Here is a 15,107-nt window from a genome sequence, read left to right as displayed (position 1 = left end):
GTCCCATCCCTATCTCAGCAGCTGTGCTTCAGAAAAAAAAAAAAAAAAAAAAACAAAAACCTTACCATAGCAGGCCTGTAGCAGTTACCTATAGAACGTTTTCTTATGGGTTGGGCTTTTGGCTGGCACTGGAACATTCAACCTTCAGAAAGTCTGATCCATTGATAAAGTTGGTTTGCCCGCCTGTGTCACTGCACATCTACCTTCTTTCTGGGAGTCTGAAATTTCATCAGCTACAGCTGATTGTGCCTATGCAACCATCCTCAAGTAAAAACCTCTAACTCCCAAACAGGGCTCCCTTGGCGTGACCTCTCCCAAGAGGGAGAACATAGGGAGCCTATGCACGGACCCCTCCAGATTCTGCCTGCCCTGTTTCCTTTTCTTTTAACTAATGATCCTGCTGTGCATGCTTGCTGTGTTGAAGTTCTGTGAGTCTTTCCAGTGAATCACTGTGTTTGGATGGTCCCTGGGACCTTAAAACATCAGTCTATCAGCCCCTTTCATTTTTCACAACTCTTTCCTACCTAGAATAGATGCCATACTGCATCATTTTAGTACAGCTTACTAATCACTCTAAAGTAAAAAGAGGTTACTTAAAATAACCCTACCAATATATCTCAGCTATCTTGGATGCATCTCTCTTTTGATAGCCATACCCTAGTCATCCTTAACTCTTCCTAATTTCTCAAAAAACACTGTCTTTTTTTTTTTTCTTATTTGGGGTCTATTAACACTGTCTGTATGATTCTTCACCAACCTCTTCTCCCCAACTGCCCACTATACACACATTTGAATGGGTGGATTTGTTTCATCTCTGAGGTCTTAGTTTAAATGTAATGTTTTGTTTGTCTTTTTCTTTTGAGACAGAGTTTCAATCTTGTTGCCCAGGCTGGAGTGCAATGGTGGGATCTCAGCTCACTGCAACCTCTGCCTCCCAGGTTCAAGCGATTCTCCTGCCTCAGCCTCCCAAGTAGCTGAGATTACAGGCGTGCACCACCATGCCTGGCTAATTTTGTATTTTTAGTGGAGACGGGGTTTCACTATGTTGACCAGGCTGGTCTCAAACTCCTGACCTCAGGTGATCCACTCGCCTTGGCCTCCCAAAGTGCTGGGATTATAGGCATGAGCCACTGCGACCGACCTTAAATGTAATCTTCTTAAAGGGGGATATTTTGACTACATAACTTTAAACAGTACCTTCCCCTCTCTATTATTTGCTTATATAACACTCTGATTATTTGTTTCTCTAGCCATTTATCAGAGTTTCTAATTACATATTCAATTTTCTTTTTCCTTTTTGTTTGTCTTTGCTATTAGTCTGTAAGTTCGATAAAGACAGAGACCACTTTAGTTTTTTAATCAATGTATACTCGGTCCCTAACCCAGTAGCCTAACAAAGAGAAGGCAATTAAAAATTATCTAATAAAAATTTTTTATTCAAATATAGGAGCTAGATGTAGCTGACATTACTTAAAGCAAAAACTCCAGGAAGGAGAAGATACTGGATAAACTAGTATACACAGAAGAAAGCACATACATTACATAGAAGAAAACACATCAGATTATTTTTTAAATGCTTGTCATTCTGATAATTTTTGGATTATGTGAATTTTACTTTTAGAAATAAAATAGGATCTGTGCAATCTACTGGGTATTCTTGGGTCAAAGAAATGGTACTTAAGTATTTACTGTAGTATTAAATAAAGTGCAGGAAAGCTAAGTATAAGCTGAAAAAAGTAATAATTCTTCCCTGGAGCAATGTGTGCAAGGCTTACCTGGAACTGAAATGACCACTATCCAGTATGCTCAGGTATGTCTAAGACACTGGGGATTTCATCAAAAAGCAAATGTATCTGTAGGCTAAGTTTAAACTGTTGCCTAAGGATAGATCTAAATGATCTAACAAGAAAATTGATTCCAGTTTGTCATCGCCTATAAAAGCTTGAAAATCAGTTGATAATATTTATTTATGAACTTCTATAAAAATCTTCCCAGTACCATATGTTTTAATTTTAACCATTGGCCCCAAGATCATTATAAGTACCTTTATCTACAAGTCATTTCCCTCAAGGACAAGTTTCAAAAAGACCTTTGTCAGTAAAAAAGCTGATTATGGGAAATAGTTCAAATTTCAACAACTTCAATATTTATACCCCAAGACATAATAAAGTTCTGAAATAGAACTTTTGAGGTTATGTTTTCTAACAATAACAACTGTTATCAAAATCTTTCCAAATACATAAATATATATAATCTGCTCATGTAAATCTTAATGGAATGTATTTAAAGAACAGCCTTATATGGCTCCAAAGTTCAGGTGTAAGTATGGTCAAATTTAGCAACCTTGACTCACTTTGTGGATTTTTAGCCAAGGTAAGATAAGAAACTACATCAAGCCAATATTTAGAAAACTCTGTTTAAATATTTTGTTTGAAACAGTTGGTTTTGCAAGGCATACCAACTGTATCGAAGGATCTTGAAAAATAGTTTTAAAATGTTGGAAGCAAGTTGCTGCCCTTCCTAAAGAAATGCTTTGAAAAGAATACTATTTATGTAATATGCACCATACATATATTAGATGATTCACTAGACACAAAGTGGGCACTCTAATACTTGCTGATTATTTAATTTATCTAACATAATCAAGAATATATTTTGGGAGGACAGAGGATGTTTTTTAGGGGAATGAAATATTGCCCCTCCATGTTTGACATTAAAAAATAACATCAGAACTCCAGGATATTTCATATTCATGTTGAAAAATTGGTTCAATTGTGTTCATTATAGTGACTTCTGGCAAATTCCATGTCAGTTTCTTTTCGTGAAAAATCCCTTCTACTCCTTACAAATGAATTGCACATTCAATAGAAGAAAATTATGTGAAGCAAATTGTTTACCTCTTCTTTCAATGAAAGCAAAAAGAGAGGCACATAATAGGGAATCACAAATTGATTTTTAAAGTAGCTTCAAGGAGAGAAGACTGAATTAAAGTAGCTTAAAGGAAGGAAGACTGAATTAAAATTGTTGCCAGCAGGTATGAAGAAACTAGTAAACTCCCGGGATGCTAGGGTGCAGTGGGGAAAACATTTCGAGGCCAAGCTCCACACATTCCAAATTCAACTACCCAATTTCTAACTGAGTGTTATTTAATTCCCAACCCCTTGGACCCTAGTTTCTTCCTCCATAAAGTTAGGTAATCCTACATGTGTAAAAATGTTCCCAGAAATATATATATATATATAAGATAAAATAGAGGGTTTCATACACTCATCAATTTTTACTCCGAGTGTATCAGAGCTCAGCTTTATCTATTGCTTCTTATTTCTTATTTCTTCTTATTATTATGATTTGAGATGGGAGTCTTTCTATGTTGCCCAGACTGGAAGGAGTGACTCAATATACAATGTTCTCACCATAACAATGAGATACCTGACCCCTTCCTTTTTATAAAAAGGGCTAGAAAGTCAGTTACAAAGGAGTGACTGGATTTATAGTAGTCTCACCATAACAGTGATAACTATATGGGGTAATGCATGTGTCAATTAGCCTGATCCAGTCGTTCCTCTCTCTCTCTCTCTCTCTCTCTCTCTCTCTCTCTATATATATATATATATATATATGAATTGAAGTATATATATATGAATTGAAGTATATATAAATATATATATATACTTCAACACATTGTGTTTTACATGATGAATATATACAATTTTATCCTTTTTTCTTTTTCTTTTTTAAACAGATGGGGTCTCACTATGTTGCCTGGAATGGACTCACACTGTTGAGCTCAAGCTATCCTCCTGCCTCAGCCTCCCTAGTAGCTGGACCTCCAGGCACATACCACAACACCTGGCCCTATTTTATCTTTTAACTTAAAAATAAATACAAATTTTAAAAAAGGAGTTAGAAAAACATAGTAAGCATAGCTGTATTTAAACTATATATAATGTAATTATTATTTTAACATAATGCTTGGCATATTTAAATGAATGTAACTAATTAGTGAAACTTAGGCTAATTTCTCTTAACTATCAAATTGTGTATCTACCCTCTCAGTAACCCCACATGAATACATAAAGGATATCTCTAAGTTAATATGGTCAAAACTGAAACCCCAAACATGGTCTCCCTGACTCTTCCTTATTTCAGTAAAAAGCATCATCGTCTATATATTTGCTAAAGCCAAAGTACAAGAGATCGTCTTTTTTTTTCTTATCTCCTCTCAGCTTCAGCACACTAACCTCAAAATCCAAACAAGTATCATCAAACTCACCCACAAAATATATCCCTGAATCTGTTTATTACACTTCAGCTCCTTTAACAATCTCCAAAGCCATCATAATTTCACCCTAGTTTCGCCACCCTAATTCCATTACGTAGTCATTATTTTTTTCTAGTTTACCAAAGAAACCACCAAACAGATATGTTTACTGTCAATCCATTCTCCACAGGAAAGTCTGAGTGATATTTTAAAAAGAAAAAAAGTCATGACAATCACCTACTTAAATATCTCCAGTGGTTTTTCTCAGTGTTTAAAATACAATCCAGATATTTTATGTGTGGAAATCTCTACCAGATCTGTCCCCTGCCTACCTTCTCAGTGTCAACTCATATCACAAGAACACTGATCATCTAACTGTTCCTCAGACAGGTAAAGCCTTCTAAAATTTCAGGTTCTTTGCAAGAGATTTTGATATATCTCAAAAGCATCCTTCTTGTTTTTCAAAAAACTGTTTTTCTTTTGGCATTCAGTCCAAGGGTAAACGATACCTCTTTTTGTTGAGCTTTGTTTGAACTGACCATGTAGAGAAATCAATCTGAGTTTGGATTATCTGCCTGGCATTTTTCATATTAGGTTAATAATCTGTGGTCTGTTCTTTGCCTGCTAGCCCTAGATTGCAAGCTCAATGGGCAATAGTAAATAACAAATCAATAAATCTTGAATAAATAAATGGATGAAGAAGAAACTGATAAATGCTTGGCTTATTCTATCTATCTTTCTTTCTTTCTTCTTTTTTTTTTTTTTTTGAAATGGAGTCTCACTCTATCGCCCAAGCTGGAGTGCAGTGGCACGACCCCGGCTCACTGCAACCTCTGCCTCCCGGGTTCAAGCGAGTCTCCTGCCTCAGCCTGCCAAGTAGCTGAGACAACAGGCGCGTGCCACCACGCCTGGCTAATTTTTTGTATTTTTAGTAGAGACGGGGTTTCACCATGTTAGCCAGGATGGTCTTGACCTCCTGACCTTGTGATCCGCCCGCCTTGACCACCTAAAGTGCTGGGATTACAGGCATGAGCCACCAAGCCCGGCCAATTCTATCAATTTTAAAGTCAGTTGAAGGCTAGGCTGTGTACTGCTTCCTGTGGCACTCAGCAAAATATTTTGTACAGATTTAGTAATCAATGAATATTTTTGATTAAATAAAATGTTCCACGTCTCTTCCCCACCCCCCCACCCCCACCCCCACCCCCCCCACCCCCACCCCCACCCCCACACCCCCACCTCCACCCCCACCCCCACCCCCACCCTCCCGGAGAAGGAATTTCAGCACAGCAGTTTTCTTACACCATGTAACAGGTGTGTTGTTTCCGATTTTACCTTGTGTTGCTGAATTGAGAACAGGTGTTCCGTTTCAGACATTTCTCCAGTTGTATATTTAGTAGTAAAATAAATACAATGAGTATTTTATATTAATGTAAAAAATAGTTTTATGTTAAATGACATATGAATATATCTACAGTGACTTAGAGATTATGAATCATTTCACTACAGTCTTAATTTCTAAATTAAATCCAGCAGTTTGCGTGTGCTACCTCAAGATTAATTAAGAAAGATGTATGAAAATAAGATTATTTGGTTAGCAAAAAGTCATAGAATTTTAGAGCTAGAAGAGAATTTAGAGATTGCTAATATTTGTGATTTCTTATATTAATAAATTGAAGGCCATAAATGTTATTGGCTTGCCAAGTTTCTTACAAATATATTTAGTAATCTCTTACCAGTCTTGATAGTTACACTTCTAAAAATTCTGTGTTTACCAAAGTCATAATTAGAAAATCAAATAGTTAATTTTAAAAGGAAATCTAGAAAAAAAGTAATAAGACTGCATAATTCACATCAGCTTATAATGTCTTCATTTAAAAATTAATCAGATTCATGGTAGGAAAGAGCCACTCAAGTAGCTACCCTTTCTTAAGTATTATCTCTTCAGAGTGTTCATGAATACAGTCCCATGATCTCCTGAGGCAGATTGCAACACAACTTTTCAGGTAAAAGTTGGACCAGTTTTTGAATTTTATAAACCAGATCCTACTACTTTGAACTGAATGACTTTTGGATTTGTATACGCTTTGTTTTTTGTCATTTTTCCTGATCTGGATAAATTACATGTGTAATCCTCCGGTGTTTGAAAAATATTAGCAGTTAATATTGATATATTTAAGTGTACCATATATTCTTTTCTAGGCCTTAATTTCTATCAGGTAAAGAGAGGTTTTTTGCTTTCTTTAGAAATTTCAAAAATACATCTACATGGACAAATGAGCAGAAATTATCATTGTGGTTTGTTAGTAAGGGAATTAGAGAAAATCACTGTAAAAAGACCATATATTTTAGCATTATGGTCAACAGGCATAAAATCAAGTTTTCTCAAAACTTCATTGAAGAGAAATAACAGTACATGGACAAGTAGGTCATAGCATACATTTCTTCACTCAGTCCAATGTTCTCAAATTGCGCCTTCATATTTTAGCTTATGAAAGTGTTTATAATAGATACTAGTTATAGTATATAATACATCTATAGTAGATACTATATAATAGATATACTATTATATACTAGCTATATAAGTTATATAACTATATAAGTTATAGTACATAGTATATAATAGATACTTAGTTCAGAGAAGATAAGGTCTGCCTTCCTCTCTTGTTCTCTCTCTCTTCTTCTTCTTTTCTTTTTTTTGTACAAAAGATTGGTCCAAAAAGATTAGCTAAGACATTTATTAATATGGAGTGTTATTTACTCAAACTAGGGCTCTCATAGGTGTTGAGTGGATAGATAATTTTGTGTGTGCTAGATACATCAGTTTACTTGAAAAGATTGGAAATAAATAACAGGAAATTGGTTGGTGCTTAGATAATTATTGGAAAGCAAAAAATAAAATTAATCTAGGAAAATAATAAGAATCCTTTATTCTCTGCTTCCACTCAGGGTGAATCAGGACCAGTGCAATAAATCACCCTCAATACTTCCTGTGAATGGCAACTGCTGAAGGGAAGCTTCTGCCTCTCATCATACGCTGCCTCAGGGGGGAACAAAATAGATCATTACAATGGAGGCCAAAGAGTGGTAAGAAAGTTCTACTTATTTTTATACCGACTTATTTTTATTTTATACCTCTAAATAATTTGTACATGTTGGTTAAGTATGGAGAATTGAATGGGGTTAAAACTAATTGTTGTTTCTAATTTCATAAAAATATTCCAATTATGGCAACATCTAGCTGTGTGTTAAAAATTATTTAAAATAAATTCCAAGATATTCTTTTATTGCTTGAATGGAAAATGTTCAGGGCCTTATCTGCTATCCAGTATAATCTTGTCATTTTTGTGGCCACTTATGCTACAACTTTAAGTTTTTAGGATTTCCATTTTAAAAAAAACTGCTTTTCAAGAATGGGAGTAAACTTTTCATTTTGCCTTGAGCCACAGCCAGCTGACAAAGTATTTATTTTTGTTCTTAAAAATATATACATTGACCTATTTTGGAAAATAAACAACTTTCATTTTTTGGCTTGAAAAAGTTTCTTTTTTTCCTAATTTAAACCCATACACGTAAATACACACCTTCTCTGATTGAGAATAAAAAACATTGGAAAAAGAAGTTATTTATGTCTCACTGCAAAAAGTTATATCCATATTGGTTTTTAGACTTGAAAATGAAGAATGAGAACAGTCAAAACAACAACAAAACAGCTTAATGTTTAGTTAGCTCCTTCATTTTACAACTGAAGAAACAGGTTACAGAAAGGTTGTTGGTGCTGGAAAGGAATCAGTGGCTATTCACCTCCAGATCTATGGAAAGTAAAAGACACAAAGGATCCTTGCCATCAGCTATATTGTGGTGTCTTTAGACAATAGGACCAGAATTATGTAATAGCCTCATTATATTTTATGTCATTTAGAATTATTTAAAAAATGTGAAGACAAAATAAATCTGTAATTTAGAGAAAATGTGCTTACATAATATATTTTAAAACATCCAAATACAGCAATAAAAAAATAAAGTAAAATGACTTAAGAAGGAAAATGGCTTAAAAATACAATGAAATAAATTGAAATGGCTTAGTGACTACGTGAGGTTGTCACTCTTTACATTAAAAAATTTGTTTTAACCTTGCAGAACAACTTTTAAAATAGTAACTACATAACTTAATTTGGGCACACATTTATAGATTACAAACTTATTAGCAAGGAGTTTTGGGGAGAAAAGATTAGAATTTATTGCCAAGTATGTCCAAAAAAAAAAAAAATAGAAAAAAAAACTCCTGAAATTATACCAGCACAAGAATAGAATTAGATTTAAATAAAAATTTAAGCAGTACATCTGTTAAGGAAAGTGAAATATGATGGCACTTAACTATTGATTCTTTTGTGGGAACCATGAATTGTGTTTACAATAATGTTATGTTTCAATTACATTTTTTTAAAAATAAAAGATTTATGCCTTTAAAAAGGAAAAAGACTCTCAAGAGCAAGATGTCAAATTACAGGAGCAGAACTACACTAAAGAAAGATCCCCTGCCAGGTTGATAATCACCTGATTATAGAAATTAGGAAAATAAATTAAACATGTTTTACTAAATTAACTTTTTAAATTAAAAAGTTACAAAGGATATAGGTTTTAATAGAGTGAAGTAAAGCACGTACGACATGGTATTTTAGGCTTTCCTTTTTCTTTTGTTATCTTTTAGGGGCAGGTCTAGTTAATTGTTATAAATATATACAGGCCCTGTATGAGAAGGCAATACTATAGGTGAAAATAATTAAAGCAGTCCCTGGATACAAACAGAATAATTTTTTTTCTGTTTATCACTAGCATTTCATAAGGCTATTAATGATTCAGGAGCCCAAAGATTTTAAAATCTTTCAACATTATGTATAGATGAAAGTAAGTTACGTTTTGAAAGTATAAAGTGAAACCTAAGACAAATGACTGATAACAAAGAATTCCAGTGGCTTTGGGTTCTTTGTATTTTCTTAGATCTTCAACTGTAGTATATACTGAAAGATTACAAATTATGAATGTTAATACTCATGGCAGCGGCAGCCTTCCGGGATGGCCACTGAGAAGATGTCGGCTAATATGGGGGAGGTACAGAGGGGCTGCGTGCTCCGCGGAGCCAGTGAGGGCCTCTCCCGCTTTTAGGTCCTCTGGGCGGGAGCCCGGTGTTTCCCCGCACAGCTATAGCTGCCCAGCTGTGGTTCCAGACCCTGGCATACCTGTGCTACTCCCTGGGCTGGGAGCTGGCAGGAGCCCCGCCTCCTACCTAGTTGGTGGAATGGGAGCCCCTCACTCCCTGGTGCAGCTGCAGTTGCATAGCCAAGGCTACAAACCTGGGCACCTCTGCACCCTTGGGGTCCTGGGAAGCCACCCGTATCCCGCAGGTTCCCTGCTTCCATTACCTGGGTTCCTCTGCTCCCAGCACCTGCTCTGATTTCAGAGCAAAGTTGAGGATGAGCTCAGGCGCTGTGGCGACCTGGCCACTTGCGCGCACACTCAGGGCAGCACTGATATGCCAGCCCCCTGCTGCCTCAGGCCCCTCCAGACTTTAGGTGCTGACTAGCATGGGAGGGAGACTGCTGGAGATGCCGAAGGCAGCTCAGGGTGGGCCTGCAGGCACCCGTAGACATGAACAGCCTGGGTGCCCTGGATGACATGTAGATGGCAGCAGGAGGCAGACAGGCTCCTGGGCAGAAAGGGATGGATCCCTGGTGAAGCCTCACCTTCAGGCGAGAAATGGCCTATGGCATGGGGACCAGGCTGTAAGTTCCAGGTGGAGTCTGTGGCTTGAAGTGAAAACTTCTGGTGCTTTTTCCAGGCCTTCCCATGGCCACCCATAGACCAATTAGCATGCACGGCCTCCTATCTGAAACCTATAAGCCACCCCCACCCCCGACTCAGCCAGACTCACAAAGACGTCCGAACGACCTGCCTGCAGATAGGAGCTACATACTCACTCAGGATCTCCTCTTTGCTAAGAACTGCATATTCCTTCGGATGACCTGCCAGTGGAAAGGAGCTACCCACTTCAGGCCTCCTGAGAACTGTGCTGTTGCTTTATAAATCACCTCTTGGCTTTGCTCACCCTCCAGTTTTCTGTGTACCTTAGTCTTCCTAGATGCGGGACAAGAACTTGGAATCTGCTGAATGGTGGGAATGAAAGAGTTGTAACACAAACAGGGCTGAAACAGACACCCCCTCCCCTACCCCTGACTCGCCATATTGCAAATGACAAAGAGAGCAGAGCTGCAGCCCTTCGGAAAGCCCAGACCTAGCTCATGCACCCCTTGCCACTCCACACCTGGCTCACCCTTGTAGATCCGGGCTGGCAGCATGAGCCAGGCACAGCCTGACAGGCCGAGTGGGTGGCGGAAGGAGCCCAGCAGGCCTGAGCAAAACTTAGGCAAAGGCGCCACTGGCCGTAGAGACTTCAGGCTGGAAAAGTGACACCCTAAGGATCCTAGGACAATAATTTATTATCTTAAATAATAGGATATATTTTGTATGACACATATATGATATCCTATGAATTTCAGTCAGGGTTGTGCTGGTTAATGTTCAAAAACTTATTTTTCAGGAGAAAAGCATCCACGATCTTTTGTTGATTTCTATGGTGTAAATATTCCCAGCAAAGCCACTTTTTAACTGTCAGCAAGGCATCTTCAAATACTGGGTTGGAAGTAGATATGGAACATACCATGGGCTCTCAAAAGCAGGCGTAAGTCTACTCCAGCAACCCCTGATCTTAACTCACCATCCATGCTTTTCTATACCTAGATTATCTTACCATTAGGGCTGGGCACAAAAACTTAATTCACCTATGTAATTTCTACATGATTTTGTTAATTACATTTTTGCTTAAGATGAAATGATAAGTACCTATGGCACCTTAATAACTTCACAAAGTCATTAAGCTAGAAAATTGTATACATGATTGAGATGCAGAGTGGCCTTTTGAAATTTTAATATAACATACTCATTTGCTTGAGAAAAAAATTATTTTGTAATAAGACTTCATCTATTACACAGAGATGTGGTACACAGTAAATAAGTAAACAGCTAATTTTTGGCGCAACTGACTATCATTGTTCCCACTTCTTCACTATCAGTGTTTTCCAGGCTCTGTGTTTGACCCTTAAATCATATAGTTCTACACATCCAGAACATTAAAATAAAATTAGGAAACTGGCTTTAATCACTACATGAAATCCTTTGGTATCAATATGTTCTGATTTTATCCTTAGCCTTAATTTTTTTCCCTCTTCTGCTGTTATATTTTTTCTAGTTTTATATGTTGTATCCAAAATCCCTTAAAATCACTTTGTAACTTATAAGGAGAGGTATAAGTATACAAATTAAGTTAAAAACCTTTCTCATACAGTTGATCCTCATTACCTATGGATCGTATATTTGCAAAATTTGCCTATTCACTAAAAGTTGTTTGTAACCTTCATGTCAACACTCATGTTTTCACAGTTATTTGGGAAATGCACAGAACTGTGACAAATTTGAGTCACCTGATGCAAATGTTCCCAGATGACATCAGATAAGGTGACACCATGCCTTTCTTGCTTCAGGTCTCAGACTATAGAACAAGTATCTTTTTCAAGATGTACTTAATGCCAGGTTTTCACATTTTAATGCTTCTTGGGGCAATTTTGTTGTTTAAAATGGCCGACAAGAGTAGTACTGAAGTACTCTTGTGTTCCTAAGTATAGGAAGACTGTGATGTATTCTAATGAGAAAATACATGTTCCACATAAACTGTTCAGGCATGAGTTATGTGCAGTTGGCTGTAAGCTCAATGTGAATTAATTGATAATAGAGTACATATAAGAATGTGTTTGGCCCTGTACTCACAAGGTTTATTATTTACTCATAAGGTTTATAATCTATTTGTTGAACTTCTATTTAAATGAGATACTCAGGGTTATTTTAAATTATATTTTCACTATTGCTTAAGCTGATCATTTTAAAATTATAATCTTCCTAGTTAGGAAAATGGAAATTAGAGCAAGAGTTAGTGGAAAAATCATAAAAAAGTCTTCATTCCATTTCTGCAACATCATACAACAAGAATTGGCCCAGAGGCAGTGGAGCAAGATAGTGGAATAGAAGCCAGCACTGTTCATAACCTGTGCTGTAACACCAAATTTTAACAACTATCTGCACACAGAAAAGTACAATCACGAGAACCAAAAATCAGGTGAGCAATCACAGTACCTGGTTTTAACTTCGTATCATTGAAAGAGGCATTGAGGAGGTTCTGAGAGACAGTCTTGAACCACAGATGCCACCACAGAGTATGTACATTTGGCGGAAAAAGAGCACAGTGAATGGGGGTTAATACCTTGAACTCAGTTTTGCCGTGTCATAGCAGAGAACAAAGCTGAACTGAGCTCAGCCAGTGACCACACACAGAGGGAGCATTTAGACCATATCTAGCCAGAGGAGAGTCATCCATTCCATTGGTCAGAACTTGAGTTTCTTGGAAAGTCTCACAACCACAGGTCAAAGTGCTCTGGGTCACTAAACAAACTGAAAAGGCACTCTAGCACTCAGGGACTGATTCCTAGGCAACTCCTTGTGCTGGGCTGAAAGCCAGAGGACTAGGGTGGCATGTGACCTAGGGAAACACTAGCTGAGGTAGCTAAACAAGGGCTTGCATCACTCTAACCCAACTCCAAGCTGTGGAGCTCGCAACAACAAAAGTGTCTCCTTCCTTCTGCTTAAGTGGAAGAAAGCAAAGACTGGAAAGGATTTTGTCTTGCATCTTGGATACCAGCTCAGTCACAGTAGGACAGGGCATCTGGCAGAGTCGTGAGACCCTTATTCCAGGCCCTAGGTCCCTGGGGATTCATCACTGTTGACTAAACAGCCCCTGGGCCCTAAGTAACCACCAGTGATACCCAGGTAGTATGCCATGGGCCTTGTGCTCTAAGGCATGCTAGCTACAGGTGTGATCTAGCATGTTACTGGTTGTGATGGCTACAGTGAAAGACTCCTTCTGTTTGAGAAAAGCAGAGGAAAAATTAAATGGGACTTTGTCTTGCACCTTTGCTACCAGCTTGGCTACAGTGGGGTAGAGCAACATGGAGGCTTTTGGGGTCCTTGAGTTTAGGGCCAGATTCTTGGACAGCACTTCTAGACCTGACCTGGGCCAGTGGTTAGCCCACTACCCTGAAGGGTGAGTCCCAGACCTGACAGTATTCACCACAAGCTGATTGAAGAGCCCTTGAGCTTTAAGTGAACTTCGGTGGTGGCCTGGAAGAACTTCCTTGTGGGCCTATGGTGGTGGTGCCCAAAGGAGAGGCTCCTCTGTCTGTGGAAAGGGGAGGGAAAAGCTGGAAAGACTTTATATTGTGGTTTGAGTGGCAGCTTAGCCACGGTACAATATAACATCAAACAAATTTTTAAAGTTTTTGACTCTAATACCTGGCTTCCCGAGAGCATATGTGGACCCACCTGGGGCCTGGGAGAACTCACTGCCCTGAAGGAAGGGCACAAACACGGATGGCTTAGACACCTACTGATTGTAAAGCCCTAGGGCCTTCAGTGAACACAGGTGGTAGCAAGTAGTAGTTACAACAGGTCTTGGGCAAGCTCCAGTGCTGTCCTGGCTCAGATCTGACCCAGTGCAGTGTCAGTGGTGGTGGCCACATGTGTGCTTGAATCACTACACCCCCAGTTCCATGTGGCTCAGCAGAGACAGAGAGAGACTCTGTTTGGGGAAATTAAGATGGAAGAATAAGTGTCTCTGCCTGGCAATCTAGAGAATCCTGGAATTTATCCAAGACCACAAAGGCAGTACCTCTACCAGTGTGAAAAACCACAGCAATATTGAGGCCTAATTCTCTTTGAATACGTGGAAAGCCTTCTCAAGGAAAATGGTGACAAACAAGCCCAGACAGTGAAGACTACAATAGATACCTAACTCTTCAATTCCCAGACATCTACAAACATCAAGATTATCCAGGAAAACATGACTTCACAAAACAAACTAAATAAGGCATCAGGGACTAATCCTAGAGAAACAGAGACATGCAACCTTTCAGAGAGAATTCAAATTAGCGGTTTTGAGGACACTCAAATAAATTCAAGATAACACAGAGAAGAAATTCAGAATTCTATCAGGTAAGTTTAACAAAGATATTAAAATAATTTAAAAGAATCAACAGAAATTCTAGAGTTGAAAAATCCAGTTGACATACTGAAGAATGCAGATGTCTTTTAATAGCATAATTCATTGAGCAGAACAAAGATTTAGTGAGTTTGGAGACAGGCTATATGAAAATAGTCAGAGGAGATAAAAGAAAAAAAGAATAAAATACAATGAGGCATGCCTACGAGATCTAGAAAATAGCCTCAACAGGGCAAATCTAAGAGCTATTGACCTTAAACAGGTGGTAGAAAAAGAGATAGGGGTAGAAAGTTCATTAAAAGGAATAAGATCAGCGAATTTCCCAATCCTAGAGAAAAATATGAATATCCACGTACGAGAAGTTTATAGAACACCAAGCAGTTTTAACCCAAAAAAGACTATCTCAAGGCATTTAATAATCAAACTCCCAAAGATCAAGTATAAAGAAAGGAACACAAAATCAGCAAGAGAAACTAATAACATAAAATGGAGCTCCAATATGTCTGGCAGCAGACTTTTCAGTGGAAATATTACAGACCAGGACAGTTTCATGACATATTTAAAGTGCTGAAGTAAAAAAAAAACAAAACAAAACAAAACAAAAAACCTTTTACCCTATAATAGTATACCAAGTCTAGTTATCCTTCAAGCATGAAGAAGAAATAAGTACTTTCCAAGACAAAT

The 15,107-nt window shown here is 37.8% G+C and overlaps 1 long non-coding RNA gene across 1 annotated transcript in view; it reads left to right on the top strand.

Moving 5' to 3' along the window:
- Nucleotides 1-7,211: 7,211 nt before the first annotated feature.
- Nucleotides 7,212-15,107, top strand: part of LOC101135069 (uncharacterized) — a 67,222-nt gene continuing 59,326 nt past the window's right edge. The window contains exon 1 of the long non-coding RNA XR_175133.4: nt 7,212-7,348. This is a non-coding gene — a long non-coding RNA (uncharacterized lncRNA). The remainder of the gene's footprint in view (nt 7,349-15,107) is intronic.

The sequence above is a fragment of the Gorilla gorilla genome, chromosome 6 (assembly GCF_029281585.2).
Source record: "Gorilla gorilla gorilla isolate KB3781 chromosome 6, NHGRI_mGorGor1-v2.1_pri, whole genome shotgun sequence".
Lineage (NCBI taxonomy): Eukaryota > Metazoa > Chordata > Mammalia > Primates > Hominidae > Gorilla > Gorilla gorilla.
The sequence above is the reverse complement of the archived record's forward strand: the minus strand, read 5'-3'. Positions and strand labels throughout refer to the sequence as shown.